Source organism: Poeciliopsis prolifica, unplaced genomic scaffold (assembly GCF_027474105.1).
Source record: "Poeciliopsis prolifica strain line A6 unplaced genomic scaffold, Auburn_PproV2 SCAFFOLD006, whole genome shotgun sequence".
Classification (NCBI taxonomy): Eukaryota; Metazoa; Chordata; class Actinopteri; order Cyprinodontiformes; family Poeciliidae; genus Poeciliopsis; species Poeciliopsis prolifica.
The window spans coordinates 16,882,930-16,899,900 of NW_026562381.1; the positions used below are offsets into that span (position 1 = coordinate 16,882,930).

The window sequence follows — 16,971 nt, forward strand, 5'->3', positions numbered from 1 at the left end:
CATTGAGATGAAAATAACATTTATTCAAAAGATAGATGAGGAATGCAGTCAAAAACAGGGTATGATTTATGAACATCTTTTAACTTCTGTTGAATTAGTTGCACACTCTGTTAATTTGTCACAGACTGCTTGCTGCATACTGTTGATAAAGCAGTATTTAACCCAGTGCATTCTTCACATTCTTCCCCGAATATCCCAAACTATCCCAAGTTAATCTAGGAGCAAAAATGTAAAAGTATTCCCTTTCAACAATCTGACACATCAGAAAACTTATTTTTAAATAAGGAGGGGGAGGTATGTAAAATGTTCTTTTTTCAGCTTTACAGCATGTTATATTGTTTATTTTACATCTTATTTTCTCCCTTTTTATCTAAATGTTGTATAAATACTGAATCTGCAGTGCTTGATGAGCAGAGTGTCTGAGCTCACAATGCTGAACGTGTTTCACCTTCCTTTCCTCTCTTCCTTCCTGTGATGATCTGCAGAACCCATCATGTGAAAAACCAAACCACAGTACATCTGATGCGGCAGAGGCATTTCATGGTTATCAAGCTCCATCATTAAGCGGTCTAATTTTAGAACGCATCAGTAAACATTAAGTATGTGTGAACATCCTCATGCAGTTTACATACACACATATCTACAGACCAGAATAGGTTTCAGCAGTAACGAGATGACCCCAGTGTTGGTACTGATTGCTCCTTGGAATGGGTCTTAATAGATAACACGTTTTTTAACCATGTTTTATATTTGGTAGCAATAAAACACAAATCCAGTGAACTACTCCTGCACTCTTAGTCAGATTGCTGCTGTCTGACTGTTTGCAGTGTAGCTACAATAAAATACTGGCTTTGTTTGTCAGGTCAAATGCAGACATTTTTTTTCTGGGCCTGTTGTGCTAAATGCTGTTCATTGTGCAAATATCATTTCTGGTTGACTGATTAGATTTTTTTTTATTAGTTTACAGATTGAAGGGGAGCTAAATGCCTTAATGGGGATATTAGTAGCATGAAGGCTCATCAGTATTCGACATGCTGCTTTCCACTTGATTACCTGTCACTTAAAGTGCTTTGTGTTTATGTTATCCTTTAACTGTTTATGAAAAAGTCACAATTCACTGAGTGTTTCAGCAGTTTGCTGCTTATTGTAATATGCATATATTGAAAGTTTTTATTTTTACACCTACTTTAAACATTTCATGTTTCTTGTTTGCTTAGTACATTAAGTTAATTTTATTAGATGGTTTCTTTTTCATTATTTATCAAGAATCTTTTAAAATTAATCTTATCTTTGAAGGTAAATTAATACTTTCAGTTGAATGTGCGCTAAACTTACTAATGTTAATTTAGGCAAATCTGAACTTATGCACACTTGTGTACATTAGTACACTACTCTAGTTTGGCTATAAATATTTTTATTTAAAACAATATGCAGTGCTAAGTAAGAAGTTTCTTAATACAGCAAACAACTATTCCTGGCTAACTATTTGACCACTTCTCTTATCAGGAACAGTTTGTCTTATTGAAAGGATTTAGGGTTAGATATATTGCTTAAGCACAGTCATTCCCATGCATTTTTTATTAGTGCTGAAATCATTCCAGCAACAGAGATCCCAGAATGGATAAAGGTGGTTCATATTAAGGTCTTGGAGTATTCCTGTCCTCACCTCTATTAAGTGTGCAGATTGTGCTGAAAAGGAGGTTCTGTTTCAGGAAATCCAGCAATGACAATAAGCTCTACTGATTCTACCAGCAGTGCAAAGAATAACAGGATCAATCATGCGATTCCTATCAAGGTTCTATTGTTGCTCTTTGCTTGCTGTCATTTCTCATCACCAGCTATTAGGATGCGAGCTCTGATGTCATTCCAGCAGGAAACAGGAATAAAACCAACACTGTATCTTCTGAAAGTGTCAATGATTGTAGAGAGAAAAAAGAACCAGAAAGTATTGAATGTAAATGTGAAATATATTACCCATGATACATTTAGGGTGTAAAATAAAACACACAAACGCACACCTGCCACAGTAATCATCTGCAGTTCGTTTCCTCGTGATGGTTGGATTATGTCACCTAGCACCTGGTGAGATGTGATATATGACACTATGACAGTGGCACACATAGCCTGTAACCCAATAACGCACACTATTTTCAGAATGTATGGCTTTTCCCAAAGCACAAATAGGTTTCTGGATATGCTCTGCCATAGTATGCTTACACTTGGATCCCCCTGGGAGGGTATCCATTTCTACAGCCCAGCTGGAATAAAATTGCACATTAGCTATTAGACCTTATGACAGACTGGAGTTACTATGCCCACTGTGCAAGCATTCAGACTTTGTGTGTAGCTGTCTGAACATAGAATAAAACTGAAACATCTCTATTTGATGAACAAGGTTAGCGATATTTTTTTAAGCAGTGATTCCAGAACTGTTCTGAGTCACCTCTGGAGCTGATTATCTGCACTTCTTACTAATCAGAAAAAAATAAAGCAAGGACTCTAGAGACAATGATCTCACATAACTTAAGCTGTTCTTCAAAAGCATGGTAAACATTTATTTATTGTATAGAAGGGATTTTGCTTTGAGGTACATCTTCCCCATTCACAGTTGGAGATTGAATAAACTTAGGAAGAGTATTAAACTGTCACTTTGTTGCAGCATGAGAGTTGCTGTCCTTGTACAATGTAGCATGTTACTTGGCAGGAGTCCTTTACTTACTGGAAGAATGCATTTTACTCATTCTCCCTGTCTCTCTTCCAGTAAGTTAGAGACAAGCCTTCAGTTTTTCCTCCCTATGTGGTTTTGTCACATGGAATCCAGTTGATTGCCGAACATATAATAATGACTGTTTGTTGCTTTTTCATGTGACATTGTGCACATTAAGTTTCTCTTTGACTGTGACATCTTTAAATTTGCAACACATTGCAGTTTCGAAGTGGTAATGGAAAGGTGAACAACAACAAAAATTGTCTAAATTAAATATTAGAAAATAAAAGTTGCTGTTTAATTGGTGGATTCATTTATTCAGAATTAGGCTACCACAGCAACCTTTACGAGGATAAAGTTGCTTATGTTGCGTCAATCATCACAATGCACAGAAATCAATTTGTCAGGACAATGATGGGTTTGAACATTTTGGGACATTTCGTGGGGCAGCAAAAATACCCACCAAGTAATAACCTTGGATGTAGACACACATTATTTATATCTGGCTAATATGAGTTTGGGGAAAATAGAAAATTGAAGCAATAAGTTTCCACTACTGAATGAGTGAAATTTCTATTTCATTTCAATGTAATTCAGAAATACTGTTTTGATCCTAAAGAAAAATTTAATGTTTCTACTATGTTAGGATTAAGGTTCTTAAAATAGTTGTTTTAGAAGTAGATGGCGGTAGCAGGAAGGTGTTATTGCGCAATAGCCAGTCCCGCCCTAAACCTCACAACTCCCATGGAAAGACTGCTGACCAGCTCTCTGTCCAGTAAATCTCTGAAACCCTCGAGTCTTAACCTGAGACGGGTCTAACAGAGACAATCTGTCTAAGCTGGTGTAGAGAAAGACTTATCAAGCCTTTAACTACTTTCATACCAAAAGTTATGACACTTTTCAGTTGAGAAGCAAACAGCTGAGTAGACCTGGCAACTGCAGAACTTCAATAACTACTCTTGCTCTCTCTCTGCCAACAAATAGCACTTGTTACTGGCTAGTATCTTTAGTGGCTCAACAAAAGCCCCAAGGTCATTATTTCACCAACCCTAAAAGAACATCTGAAGCCACCACATTTCTAGAAACGTGTTCTTAGGTTTTACACTAATTAGAAGAACCAAAGACTACAGATTACTCAATTAATTTCACTGTCCACAAATCTCATTGGAATTTTAATGCATCTTTACAAAGCAAGCTTTCAGCAGGGGTAATTGTCAGACACGATTAATTATCAATGATTTCAAATTAAGAATAAAAAATGAAAAAAATACTTATTGTATAATCATCAGTTAATCAAAATACAAGATTATTTATGTCTTTCAAGCTTTTATGATCCGTTTTCTGCATTAACCTGGAGCGTTCTCACCAATTTATGCCAGTTTTCACAACAAAGGAGGGTCTGTATTACAGCGGTTATGAAAAGGCCTCTGACTGAAGACATTGCTGTGATATAATGGCCTCATGAAAAGGATGCTCAGGGTTGTACATTCTTTTTTTCATGTTATGAAGAATCCTTCTTTGCACCATCATCTCCATTTGACCCAGTCATTCCCAGAACAGAGCCAGCCTTCTTCATCAGGTTGTTGAGCCCTTTTATGCTGCCACAGCAGGGTTAGTGCTGAAGTAGTAAACACAAAGGAATAATCACCCAAAAGCATGCCTTTTATTGCTATTGTACAGTCAGCTGCCTGTCTATGCAGGGTTGCAGAGGAGCAGGCCGCTGTGGCCAGCAGCCAGTAGGTCAGAGAGTATCAACCCTGACAGAGGCAGCACAGTCAGATTTTTTTTTTATCATTATTGCTTTTGAAGAAGGTTCAGTCTGAGTTTGTGTTTCAGTCTGGGTAATTTTTAATCAACAAACTTTGAACTTTCTTGTGAGAAATTACGATCGTTACATTCCTTTCCCATCTTCCAGTTGGTTTGAATTCAAAAGTCTAATTTTTTTTCATTTCTTAAGTGATGAAGCACAACCTTTTTTTTATTCTGTTTCCCAAAATTAGCTGATTCATTTTTTTTGTTGTATTTTGTGGTTTTCACAAGTATAAAAAGGGGAAATGATGTTCATTGTTCAGCAAGAAATGGAGTTACAGAAATATTTCCAGCTTTGATCCTTCTTTTAAGTCATATTGTCTATTAAGTTTGGCTGTTTATTCTTCATGGAGCAGATTCTGAGGATTTTGTTTAGACATTTACATTTACATATTTTTGGTACATAAACCAAAAATAAAACATATTTAAGGTGTTTGAGTTGAAATGAAAAAAAAAATTCATTCACTACAATCTACAGGGTCCTTTTAATAATAAGCCTAACTTGACTGCACTGTTCGATATCTAGGATCAGTTTGAATCTAGACTTTTTTTGTAAGATGCCTTGTTATGTGATAGAGTTGAACTGGAGTAGATAAACCAACGTAAACAATACTGAGAGAAACTATTTGGGTTGAGGGAAGTTTCTTGGAAATGCTCTGTCTCTCACTCCACCTCTCCTGTTTCTTGACTTCACGTCTCTTCAGCCACGTCTAATTAAGAGTTTCCTAGACAACAGATAAAAATGACCCATGCAGTTAATGAGACACCACTGACAAGACAGACCTTTCATGCTCAACTCCATTTGTCAAATTCTATCTTTCATTTTCTGCCTTGACAAGCAAAGTTTGTTCAACACGCTGTCTGGCTGCACACCTGTCGACAGGCCTTAGCTGAAGTTTGAGGCAGTCGCTGCTCTGGCTTGTCTTTTTGGCATAAAAAGAGCTGCTGTTGCAGAGATATGGTAGTTATGTTCAAGAATGTTACACATGTTTGCAAACTCAGAAATTATGATTAAAGTGTTACTCGTGGTGAGAGGCTCCCTGGTGTTATTGCTGATGAAGGTCTCGCAAAAGTATCCATACCCCTCAAACTTTTTCATATTTTGTCAAATTACAACCACAAACTTTTTGATTTCAATTGTATACATCGTGACATACAAACAGAAACTGAAATGATACATTGTTTTGACATTCTTTACAAAAAGAAATGAAAAAAGTATGCAATGTGTAAGTGTTTGTTCTCCTTGCGTCGATAGTTTTGATAACAGTCTGTGCTACTGTTAGGCCTACATCTCTTTCAGAGGTGCTTCTCTACCACCTAAAAGTTTTGCCCAATTGACCAAGCAAAATACCTCAAGCTCAGTCAGATGGAGCCCATCAATATAAAGCAATCTTCAAGTCTTCTTACATGCACTTTGTTGGCTGTAGGTTTAGGCTTTGACTAGGTCATTGTAATATGAATTTGCTTTGACCTAAGCTGTCCCATTGGAACTCTGGCAGTATGCTTAGTGTAATTGTCCTGCTGGAATTTTAAACTTCACTGATTCTCTACTGTTTTAAAGAACTCCAGTGCAGCATCATGCTGCCACTACCATGTTTCTCAGGTTTGGATTGTTCAGCAATAGGTTCTTTTAGGCCACATATTTTTGGTCTTTTCTGGCCACAGCACCTTCTTCCACATGTTTGCTTTCTTCTTGCCACTCTTTCATTAAGGCCAGATTTTTGGATTAACTGACTAAAAGTAATCTTGTCTGCTGCTCATCTTGAGCTACCATGAGCCTCTTTGCTGCTTCTCTGACCATGTCTTGTTCATCCAATCACCAGTAACAAAGATTTGATTATTGATATTTTATCTAAATATTGTCATCAGCACATTCAAACTCTCATTGTTTGATTCAATCATGTCTATTAATGAGACAATAGAGAAAATGAAATGTCATTGTTTTGGAGGAAGTTTTTCCTGGTGCAAACACTGTGGAGAATGGCATCTGTTTTGTGAACTTTTATCTCAGCAGGTAATGAAGCAGCTACTGTTCCCTGATTTAAGCTTTGCTACCACTCATTGGGTCCAGAAGTGAAATAGAAAGTTCTGCAGTGTGCTTTCAGCTCTTTCATATGCTTCAGCTATAAGTTGCTAGTGAACCAAAAGGTGTTGTTGAAGAATAAGTGGATAATGATGATTGAGAGTATGTTTAATGAGCAGAGCGAGCCACAGAGGAGCCATTTTGTCAGACAGCAGGAAGCCAATGACCTGTGTGGTCATTGGCTAGGTAAAGTGTTTTGACTTCATTTCTTTGTCCAGTTCTGAACTGCTTCCAAAAATAATCACAGAGCAATGCTAAAGTATTCACAGCTCAGGAGATCTTTAACATTTTGCTTTTTTTACAGCTACAAATCTGAAAGGCGTGACCTGAATTTGCAAATGATTCCCTTAATTTTACAAAACCACAAATGACATTATACAATAGAAGACAAACAACATCATGAAGTCGAAGAAACACGGCAGACAGAGACGTTTAAAGCAGGGCTGAGTTCTGAAACCATCCTGAGCTTTGAACATTTTTACTGAAGGGCAAATTTTTCAGGACATGACCGTCCACTTTGACTGATGGGCAAGCAGAGATTTTAAGACAAAAAGCTAAAAGATGCATGTCGACGCTGCAGAGATCCACAGCTAAAGTGGTGGAGTCTGCAGGCGGGACAACGGGGAGTCTTGCGCTCCACAAATCTGACTGTTAAGAAGAGTTCTTAGAAAAAGAAAAGACATTATAAAAAAGCATTGATCACTTATTTAGAAGTTTCTCCAAGTCACGTGAGATGCACAGAAATCAGGTAAAAGAATGTAGTGAAGTTTGTGACTTACATGCTAATCCTTTGTTACACAACAACCTTCCCACTGTGTAACAGGATGGTGGTAGCATCATGCTAATGACTCCTTCAGAAGCGAGTTTATAAAAAGATGTGTGGAGCTAAAAACAGGCCGATACAGTGGCAGATCTCTGGTTTAGAATAAATCCATTAGAGTTTGAAACACTTGATATGAAGGATCATCTACCAGGAGAATCAGAACCTCAGAACTGATGGAGATACCACAACACTTTTTAGATCCACAATCTGCAACTCAAGTCCTCAAGTGCCACAATTCTGCAACTTTTGGACGCAACTCTGCACTAACACTACTGAATCAAATCAATGGCTGAAATGCCAATCGGGTAAATCAACCTTTTGATTCTGGTGTGTTGGAGCTGGAATGTAGCCAAAAGCTACAGGACAGTGGCCTAGTCAAAGACCAGATTAAAATCCAAGACAGAACCAGCAGCAAGACTGGAAAATCCATGTTCACAGATGTTTTCTGTCAAATTAGACTGATCTTTACCAAAGGAGAATATAAAACCATAAATCATTTCCTTCCACTTCATGATGACCTGCTCTTCTCTGTCAGTATAAAGTCCCTATGTGAAAACAGAACAACATGACTCAGATAGTCAACTGTTTCCCTTTTAAGTCATAAGGGGAATATTGTATTATATTTCCTCCTCTAACAAATTTATGTACCAACTAAATTAATTCATAATTCAAGTTAAAAGTTTGAACAAAAATTACCTGAAGAAGTGAATGAAATATTTTAGACGTTAATCGAAAAAAGTTGTTAGAACTTTTCCCAAAGAAAAATCCCTTTAACCAGAGTTACACTGTTTCCTGTAAGTCTTTTTATTTTATTATTTTTGTAATTTTTTATGTAATTTGATGGCTGGAAATGAGTTTTTTTTTATTTTTTTATCTCTCTCTCTCTTTTTAATAATCCATAAATGTGTACAGGATCCATAAGTTATTCAATAACTATAAATTATTAAATTGCTTATGGAAATTGAATGAATTAAAATCATCATCATGCAATAATTTGAAATATCAATATTTTCTCTGTTATTTTAAGCGAATTATAGTGTTTAAGTTTTAATTTGACCTCAAATGAAGTTGTGATGTCAAATATTTGATGAGATAAAAACACAAAACTTATATGGTGCAATATTAATAAGCCTTCATAGTGATCAGAAATGATCACTGTACTACTACAAGTGATTAAAGCAGCTTTGAAAACAAGCCTGAGATTAATAATCTTTATTACTTTAGAGTATTTTCACATTTTCATAGTGATTTTCGTAATAAAAAGGATTCCTGAATCTGTCAGTCTTTAGACATGAACCTGCCAGCTTTACTTGCAGACAGCACCCCTTCCCCCGAAAAATGTCAATTTTCCCCTTTCTCTAATCCTCAAATTGGCACTCATGTGAACTTCTAGCCTATACTTGCTTAGTTTAGCACAGCCAGCCCCTTGGCAAATATCTGTTCTCAAAGCTCTGGACTAGTACTTAAATTGTTAGCACAGCGAAGGAGGTTCAGGGGGGCTTCATCAGTTTGCATTTTTTCAGGACTTTGGTTTGACTGCTCAGGGGAGCGACAGGTTTGCATTTTCAGGATGTCGCAAAAAAGAATCAGATGATTTGGACTTTATGCTGGTCTGCTCTATAAAAATGTGCATAAAGGTTTAAATGAATATTTGTCTCCTTCGTCATTGTTTAACACTTTAAATATTATTTGTTTTAAATCTTCACATTTTTAACTTTTTTCCAAGTCTAATGAGGTTTTTAGGAGATTCTCTTTTCACCCTAAACTTGGAATATCCTGATCAGGAAGTTTTGTCCTCAAAATCAATCTTAGTTACTTAAGTATAAGCATAGCTAAAGTACCAGGTGGAAATTTTCTTTCATAATTGTATCAGCTTGTATTTTTTTTAGCTTTTCTTCTTCGTCTTTTACTTTGACAACTCATCTTTCAGTGAAATGGAAACAAGGTTAAGACATTTCCATTCTGTCCTTGAGAAGAAGAAAATGGCTCCGATTTAGTCAACAAACTAATGTACACAAGCTGTCATTCAGGCTTATTAGCTGTGCACATGAAAATCTGCTGTGATTGTAAAATATTGATGGTGCGAAACCAAAATGACATCATCAGGAATGAGGGCCCAACTGTTGATATCAGGAATTGAGTTTCAAATGTACCAGTCATATAAAAAGGCCAGGATCAACAAATTCATCACTTAAACTGTTATATATTTTCATATATTTTTTGTTCTGCTCATGTGCTTCTATTCTATTTGAGTGTTTAATGACTTTATATAACTTTAAGCAAAGTAAAGAGTCAAATTTGTAAGGACAAATTCAGGCTAAGGTAATTGTACAAATTATGGTGTGATTTCAAGTACATGGGGTCTGCAGTAAATTTAGAGATAATTCCTCACAAACAGTGACAAACTCTTCTGAGCCATTTCTGGCTAATTTCACTGATTCTGTCTTGGAGCGATTCAGCTGCTGCTTCGTGATCAGCTACCAATCCTTGTAGCTGTGTTTAGAGCAAAAAATGGATCTTTGATCAGTCCTAATTGCAGTGTTTGAATATGTTCTCCAGTCTGGCTTGCCACAGATCAAACTGTAATTTTCTCCAAATATCCAGCTGTCCAGCATACAGATGTGACTACAAAGCAGCCTGGAGCTGCCGTCCACAGCTGTGAGGAGGAGTTTGAAATAGACATGGTTCATCTGTCAACACATGTTCTCCAGCCAGAAGGGGAGGCAGGAACTGACTGGATGAAATGTTTTCCAGCCTTTACGTTCCTTCTTCTTCGATTTGCTGTTGGTATTCGCATCAACATTTTTGAATTTTAATTTGGATCTCTAGGAAAAGTAACAACTAATGATGCCAACTTTAGCCCTGTTTGCAGGGATGGGCATCATCTTGGGACGCCGTGTAATAAATAAATTACTCCCCCAATGTGGCGGGATAATTGAAACCTCAGATTTTTGCTGAAATTTATGCTCGTCTTCCAAATATGATGTGGATATGCTGTTTCGCGTTGACTCAAGGAATGACTTGAGTTTATGTTAAATCTACTTTTCTGGCTGCAGGCTATAGCTCAGTGCACTCCTCAGCTGTGAAACAGGAGGCTGCAAACAGAAGAAAATGATTCTTACCCAACAGTGCAATAGATGATGTGAGCCAGCATTTGCATCCTTCTCTTCAGCTTTTTCTTTTTCGTGATGTATGTTACAAGTAGATGGGGTTTTGCTGGCCTGGGACCTGAAAGTTTACAATCCACTCCCATTCTTAGTCCAATGGCAAATAAAAGTACGCCCGGGAAAGCAAAAATGGCCCAGTTAAATTTTGGATCCTGCCCGTTTCTGTCCAACTCACAGAGATGCCTATTCTTATTAGATTAGTTTCGTCACAGAACCTCTGAGTTCAGAAATGTATAGTAGCTCATTTGCGTGGAAAGTCTCTGCAGTTATTGAAAATAGCATGTGGTCCCTACAAAAAACTAAAACAAAATTGATTTTGTCTTTTTTACCCTTATAAATTAAGTAAACATTTTTTTCCCTGATATTGTGTCTCGAAGCTGAGTTTAATGCTCAGGCTTAAATTTTTAGAGGGTCAACACAACGGCTGCAGTTGAGAGTGACACTTAATCTTACATTTCCTGGATGCCAAACTGTGGGCACTAATTAGAGACTACACAGAATCACTGAGGGCTGAGGAGGCATTGTAATCTGAGGAGAGGTTGTATGTGTGTTTCTGTCTCTGGGTAGGATGGACCCAAAGCCTGGGGTGTTAAAAAAATGAAACTTCAGCATAGCTTTGGTGTCTGAGCTTTTCACACTTCACATGTGCACACTCACTTCTGTCTTTCCTATCATTAGCAGCTGTGGCTTTGGAAAACCTTATCGCAATTTGTAATCGCCTCTGCAATAACACTTTGTACATTTCATTTCGGAAATGTTTCATAGCTGTTACTGCAGTTGCATCCATCATGGCTTGAGGGCTTCTTGTTCTTTCCACCTGACAGTAAACGTGGGATATTTTCAATTTACTGGAAACTGGAGCATTTTCATATCTAGAAACTCTGATCTTTGAGTTATGTTACTTTTTTTTTTTTCCTAAGATTTATAAAGTGAATGTGCTTCCTGGTACAAAAAATGGCTGTCTTAACACTGTTTAGCAATACACTGAGCACACAAACATGCATTATAGATTGTTCTGAAGAACAGAAATCAGATTCTTGTTCTGCAGACAGAGTTACGAACATGAGGTGTATCAGGTTGGGTCATCTGATATGATGGACAGATGTCTGATGTGACCTCTGCAGCAGGTGTTGACAGATGTTTCTCTTCTTGTCATGGTTGAAGTTGACCTTTTGGTTAGACCATGGAGACCTTGGACCAGATGACTCTTTCAGTCCCTCCCCCAACAATGTCTCATGCCTCCAGTGGGTTTAGGATTACTGTCATGGTTTTTCTTAAAGTTGTGCATCAGGGGAATTTTAATTTATTTAATATTTACTCTGTTGTAGTGCAATTTATTTTACCCACCTCATTCGTGGACTGATTTTCTTAATTTTTTTGCATGTGTTAATTACTTGACTTGCTATAGACATCTGGTATACATTTCATATCTATGTTTACATTAGACACATTTAAACCAAGAGGTTGATTTGTTTAATATTTATTTTACCTGCTTTGGAATCACATTAATGCCTAAAGGTCATGTCTTCAGCATGGTGTTCAATGTTGAAGTGACATTGACATTAGATCTTTTGAAAAATGTCACTACAATTGACCCGTTTTGTATGAGGTCAGAGTTTCAGGATATGTTCATGAAATGTATCTGAACAATAAATTAGCTCTAACTATTACAGGTTTATCTCGAAGTCTATCTCCATAATGGACGGTAACGATAATGGGTAGGGTCAAGCATGCTGAGGAGAACTTGGACCTCAAAAATAAATGACAGAACTTTTAGTTTTCCAGTTTTTGTTACTAACTGGATTGTCTGCATTGCTAAATGCATGATCTGCTTCTGAGATGTTATTTTATTTGTGAATCTTGGGAGCCATGGTAAACCTTCTGTGACTGACAGATGAGATTTTTTCTCACTGTTTTCTTTTTCTAATATTGAAAACTAACGTAACTTTAAACCATATCAGAAGGAAGGGATGGTGAACCTTTACTGAACCTCTATAACAGTGATGGAGCTCTATATTCAATCAGACAATTCTCTAATATAGAAAATGAACATATGTATTTTGGTTGTTGCATCACGATCAGAGCAGAATTTATGCATCGTTTTAGACTCCTGTGAAATATGGAGAACAATATCATTGGTTAATGTTCTGATGACGTTTAACTTCGGTCCAGATGTGAAGCATCTCGAGGATATGTTGCTTCACTCCCTCTTTTTCAAACAACAATTCATTACATTTTTTGTTTTTGTTTTCCATTATTGGCAACATCACCCAGCATTTGTATTCCCAACCACTCCTTCTTTGGTCAAACATGCAGCACCATATGCTCAGCAGATCAAAGAGCAACTGAAAGGCTCCCATGCAGCCAAATTATTTTTTAATGGTATAGAATTCCTCTGGTGTGTTTCAGCTCCCTTCCTTGCATGACCTACTGTAAACCTAAAAGCAATAAATATCCTAAGCATGGTTGTGAATTTACTGCACCTGCAGTATCCACTGCATGGTCTTAATAAGCTGCAGATGGCGGGGCACTTGAATGAAGGCCCAAATACACACTCTTAAAAGAAGGAAATTCTTTGTTGGGTACAGTTTCACCACCTGAGCAGAGCTCTTTCAGCCATAAACCGCTCAGTTTCCCATTCAGTTTGATGAGGGAGTATAAGGCTGAAATTAAAAGCAATTTGGATTTGGTGTCACACTGACCTGGTTGTCAATTACGGAACAGGAAGTAGCTGTCAGAAGCTCTTATGTTTGATCCATGAGGCTGGTGGGAAAATCTGGTGTATAGATGGCCAAATACTAACCTTGTAATGTGCAAAATCAATTTTAAGAACGTGCTAATAAAAACAATGCTAATTAGTGGATCCTCACATTTCTACCATTCAGAAATAGATTCTATTATGTTTTTAATTACATTCTTCAGTGCTGGATAAACCATAAACGTCTGAATCAATGTTGTCAGCCACAGTGACTGCCTGGAACACAGCATTGTGAATTTCCTGAGTCTAATGAGCGCTATTCAGAAAGGTTCTTATTTCTCCCTAGAGTTGTTTAGGAGCTGTCTGGGCAAAGAGGTCAGTATCAGTTAATCTTTGCTTAAAGCTATTTGAACATTTATTAAAGTTCAGGTATGCAGGAAAACAAATCACTGTGTTTGGGTCAGACCTGTGAGTCTGCATGAGCATGCGTGATTATTGGGCAATGGTATGGGCACCAATCTGTGGCTCTCTGCATACACATCCCTGTTTAGTTTTGGCAGGGGAAAGGTTAATGTTTAACAGCATGGTTGGTTCAGCCACTAACGTGTGAACAAAGCACAATGGCTGCACTGTATTGGCTCGTATTTATTCAGAGTCACTTCCTCCCTCAATAGTCGGCTCGACTTTCCTGACAGGGGAAGAAAGTAGGTCAAGGAAAAGTCATGTTTGAGGTAATTCACTCGAGGGGACTGCTTCTGTGATCATTAGATGACACTGGTTAACCCGAAGAGTGAGGTCATATTCAAGGCAACGTTACACCCAGAATCCTTCCTGACTGGTAGCGTGTCTGAGACATTTTATTGTGTACAGAATAAATCAAACGAAGGCGATCAGTGAGAAGAACAGCTTGAAAAGAAAGACATGATTAATGCTTACAAGAAATCAGAAGTTTATTTCAACCTCCAGCTTTGTTTTCCGCTGCTGTGCTCAAATGAAGGTCACTTTTAAGAACTTTCTGCTTTGATGCAGGTGAACAAAAGATCCAATATGACAAATCTGTTGGAAGATATTCTTGAGTTTTGTGCTGAATGATTTACGCCAAAGACGAAGCTAGTGTAGCTATTTGTGTTAAGCTTGTGGGGATTATGCTGCATACTAACAGAACTTTTGGATCAGACATTGTTTCATCCATAAAGTAGCCTGGAATGTCTGTTAGTTGAGACATAATGCATTCTTTTTCCTCTTCAACGGTGTCCTAAGTGTTTCACTTCATGACTCTTTTAGAATCTTATAAAACAGACTTTCTGGTCAGCATTTATCATTTTGCCAAATAAGGAATAATGTCCTGCATGTTTTCAGAATGATACAAGGAATTCCCACCTCCTTTTTATTCATACCATCTGTCTCTGGAGTCACACATTAAAGAATCATATACTTTTCACATTATTCATAGGGAGATTGTTTGCTAGAGCCAACAGTAATAGAGATGTAATTAAAAGCATGTCACTATGATGGAGGGCCAAGCTTTAATCTCATGAAAGCTATTGGCTTCTTTCCTCCTCAGCCAGCACGGCGTGTAAAAACTGCCGATCATTTTTTTATGTTGAAAGTTTATGCACCACAGTCAAAAGATATTTAAAAATAAAATCACATTTCAACAGAATCCATTTACTATCATTGCATCAATAAATACACTAAACAGCATAAAAAATTGCAGCATTTTTGAAAGACAAAGAGGGATGAAAAAAAATAAAGCTATTGGACATCTATTTTGTAGCCTTGAGGGAAGCTTTTTCTTCTGCACAAAATGGTAGCATGTATTTGGTGAGGCCTTTTGTACTACAGGCCAAACTCCTCACGCATTTATGAAAGAGCCTGTTCATTGAGGAGTCATGCCCGGGCTTTGTTTTCCTTTGCATCTGGCACATTCAGCCTGTTCCCTCCTGGATCATCACCAAACCCAAATGAAAACATCAAAGACATACTGTCAATAAAGAAGAATCGGTTAATTTTTCAGGAATCATTTTCGTCATGCCTCAACTATCCCACTTTTTCTTTATTTTAGAAAGTCTCAGGAGAAATTCCAAGCGGGGATCAAAAGGAGCTTCATCATTTCACTCGAAGTCACTATGAAATTTAACATTTAGTTATAAGGATATTTGTTTTACTCTTAAAATAAAGCCTGAAAAAATATAAAATATACTTCACATTTACTTTTAATTACCCATATCTATCTCAGTAATCCTTCACTGAATGTTGATTTCTTCTTTACCAACTGTAACAGGTTAATACAGGACTTTGGGAATTTCTTCATAAATCGAGATACTGTCCACAGAACGCTGTAACACTTCAGTTTTAGAGCATTGAATGTTGCTGACTCGACAAAGTATTTGTTTATCTTTTACGTTATTTTTTTTGTTTGTTTCTTAAGTATACCAAGCCAAGTTGTTAAACAGCTACAGTTTGAAAACCATCATGATTCTCTGTTTTACATTTCCTACAAAGTCTGTTAACTGATTCACAGAGACCACCTGAGTGACTGTAGAGTTTCACCAGGAATCTTCTTCTCATATGCTGCTATGCAGATGATATTTAACTGTACAACTTCTGCAGGCATCAAAACTGCAGGCTTTAAAAAGCACACAAGTGTTTCCCTAGTAAATGAAGACAAATCTGAAGTTCTTCTTCATGCTCCAGAATAACATAATGTGACTCTTCGTCCTCTTTTGCAAAATCTTCCATCAGGAGACTGGAGGAAATTCTGACCACTTCAACTTTATCTGGTTATGTTCAGTCTCTGGTCATTAACTTTTATCAGTTGTGAAAAATTGCTAAGCTCCATAATATCTGACAACACAAGATTGAAATGATTATCTATCCACTGGTTTCTTCAAGATTGGATTACTGTGATTTATTTTTCACCTGCATTACTGGATCATCTGCAGGTTGCACAGAATGCTTTAGACATCTGACCACATCACAGACAGTTTGTCACATCACACCAATAATCACGTTGGCTTGTTAATGCTTGGAGAAACCCCAATTAACTCACTATGCCATAATTTGTGGTTAATTGACTGTTTGATCATTTGGGAGAGTTTATAGAATGTGTATTCTATAAATTGGATTAGACTTTCAGCTCCTGAGTATAAAAAATCTCAACATGTTGCAAAGTTTTGATGCCGTATGTCCCACACTATTCCTACAAAATCAATGCAAATGCCAACTATTCTCATCACATTGCATAAAAACCAACTGTCCAGGAGTTGCTCACCTCGGCATGCCGACTGTCCAGAGCAGTTCAAACTGACCCACATCCTGTTTGCACTGATATTTATTTTAACCAATTGGAGACATTATTAGAATCTAGTTGAGGCGTTGAACTTTCACCTCCAGATTAATATGCATTAAAAAATTAAGAAGCCTGCTTTATGCCATCCAGGATGGAACAACATCCTGGATGGCATAAGCGAACAAAACAAATAGATCTTTTAATATAAGCTCAGATATCACTGTCATATTTTCTTATATATGTTAAGCTATATATTATAGATCGACCAATAATAGCAATCACATTTGATCTGTTTTCCTGATGAAGTTTAAGTTTTCATTTTTCTCATAATTGTTTCAAGTTGTTTAAACTAAAAGCGTAAATTGTTAGGAAAACTAAATAAGTTTAGATTT

The 16,971-nt window shown here is 37.0% G+C and overlaps 1 protein-coding gene across 2 annotated transcripts in view; it reads left to right on the top strand.

Moving 5' to 3' along the window:
• The window catches only part of LOC129360781 (platelet-derived growth factor C-like), a 40,495-nt gene that overhangs the window by 8,612 nt on the left and 14,912 nt on the right, over positions 1-16,971 (top strand). The gene's annotated exons all lie outside the window — the stretch shown is intronic.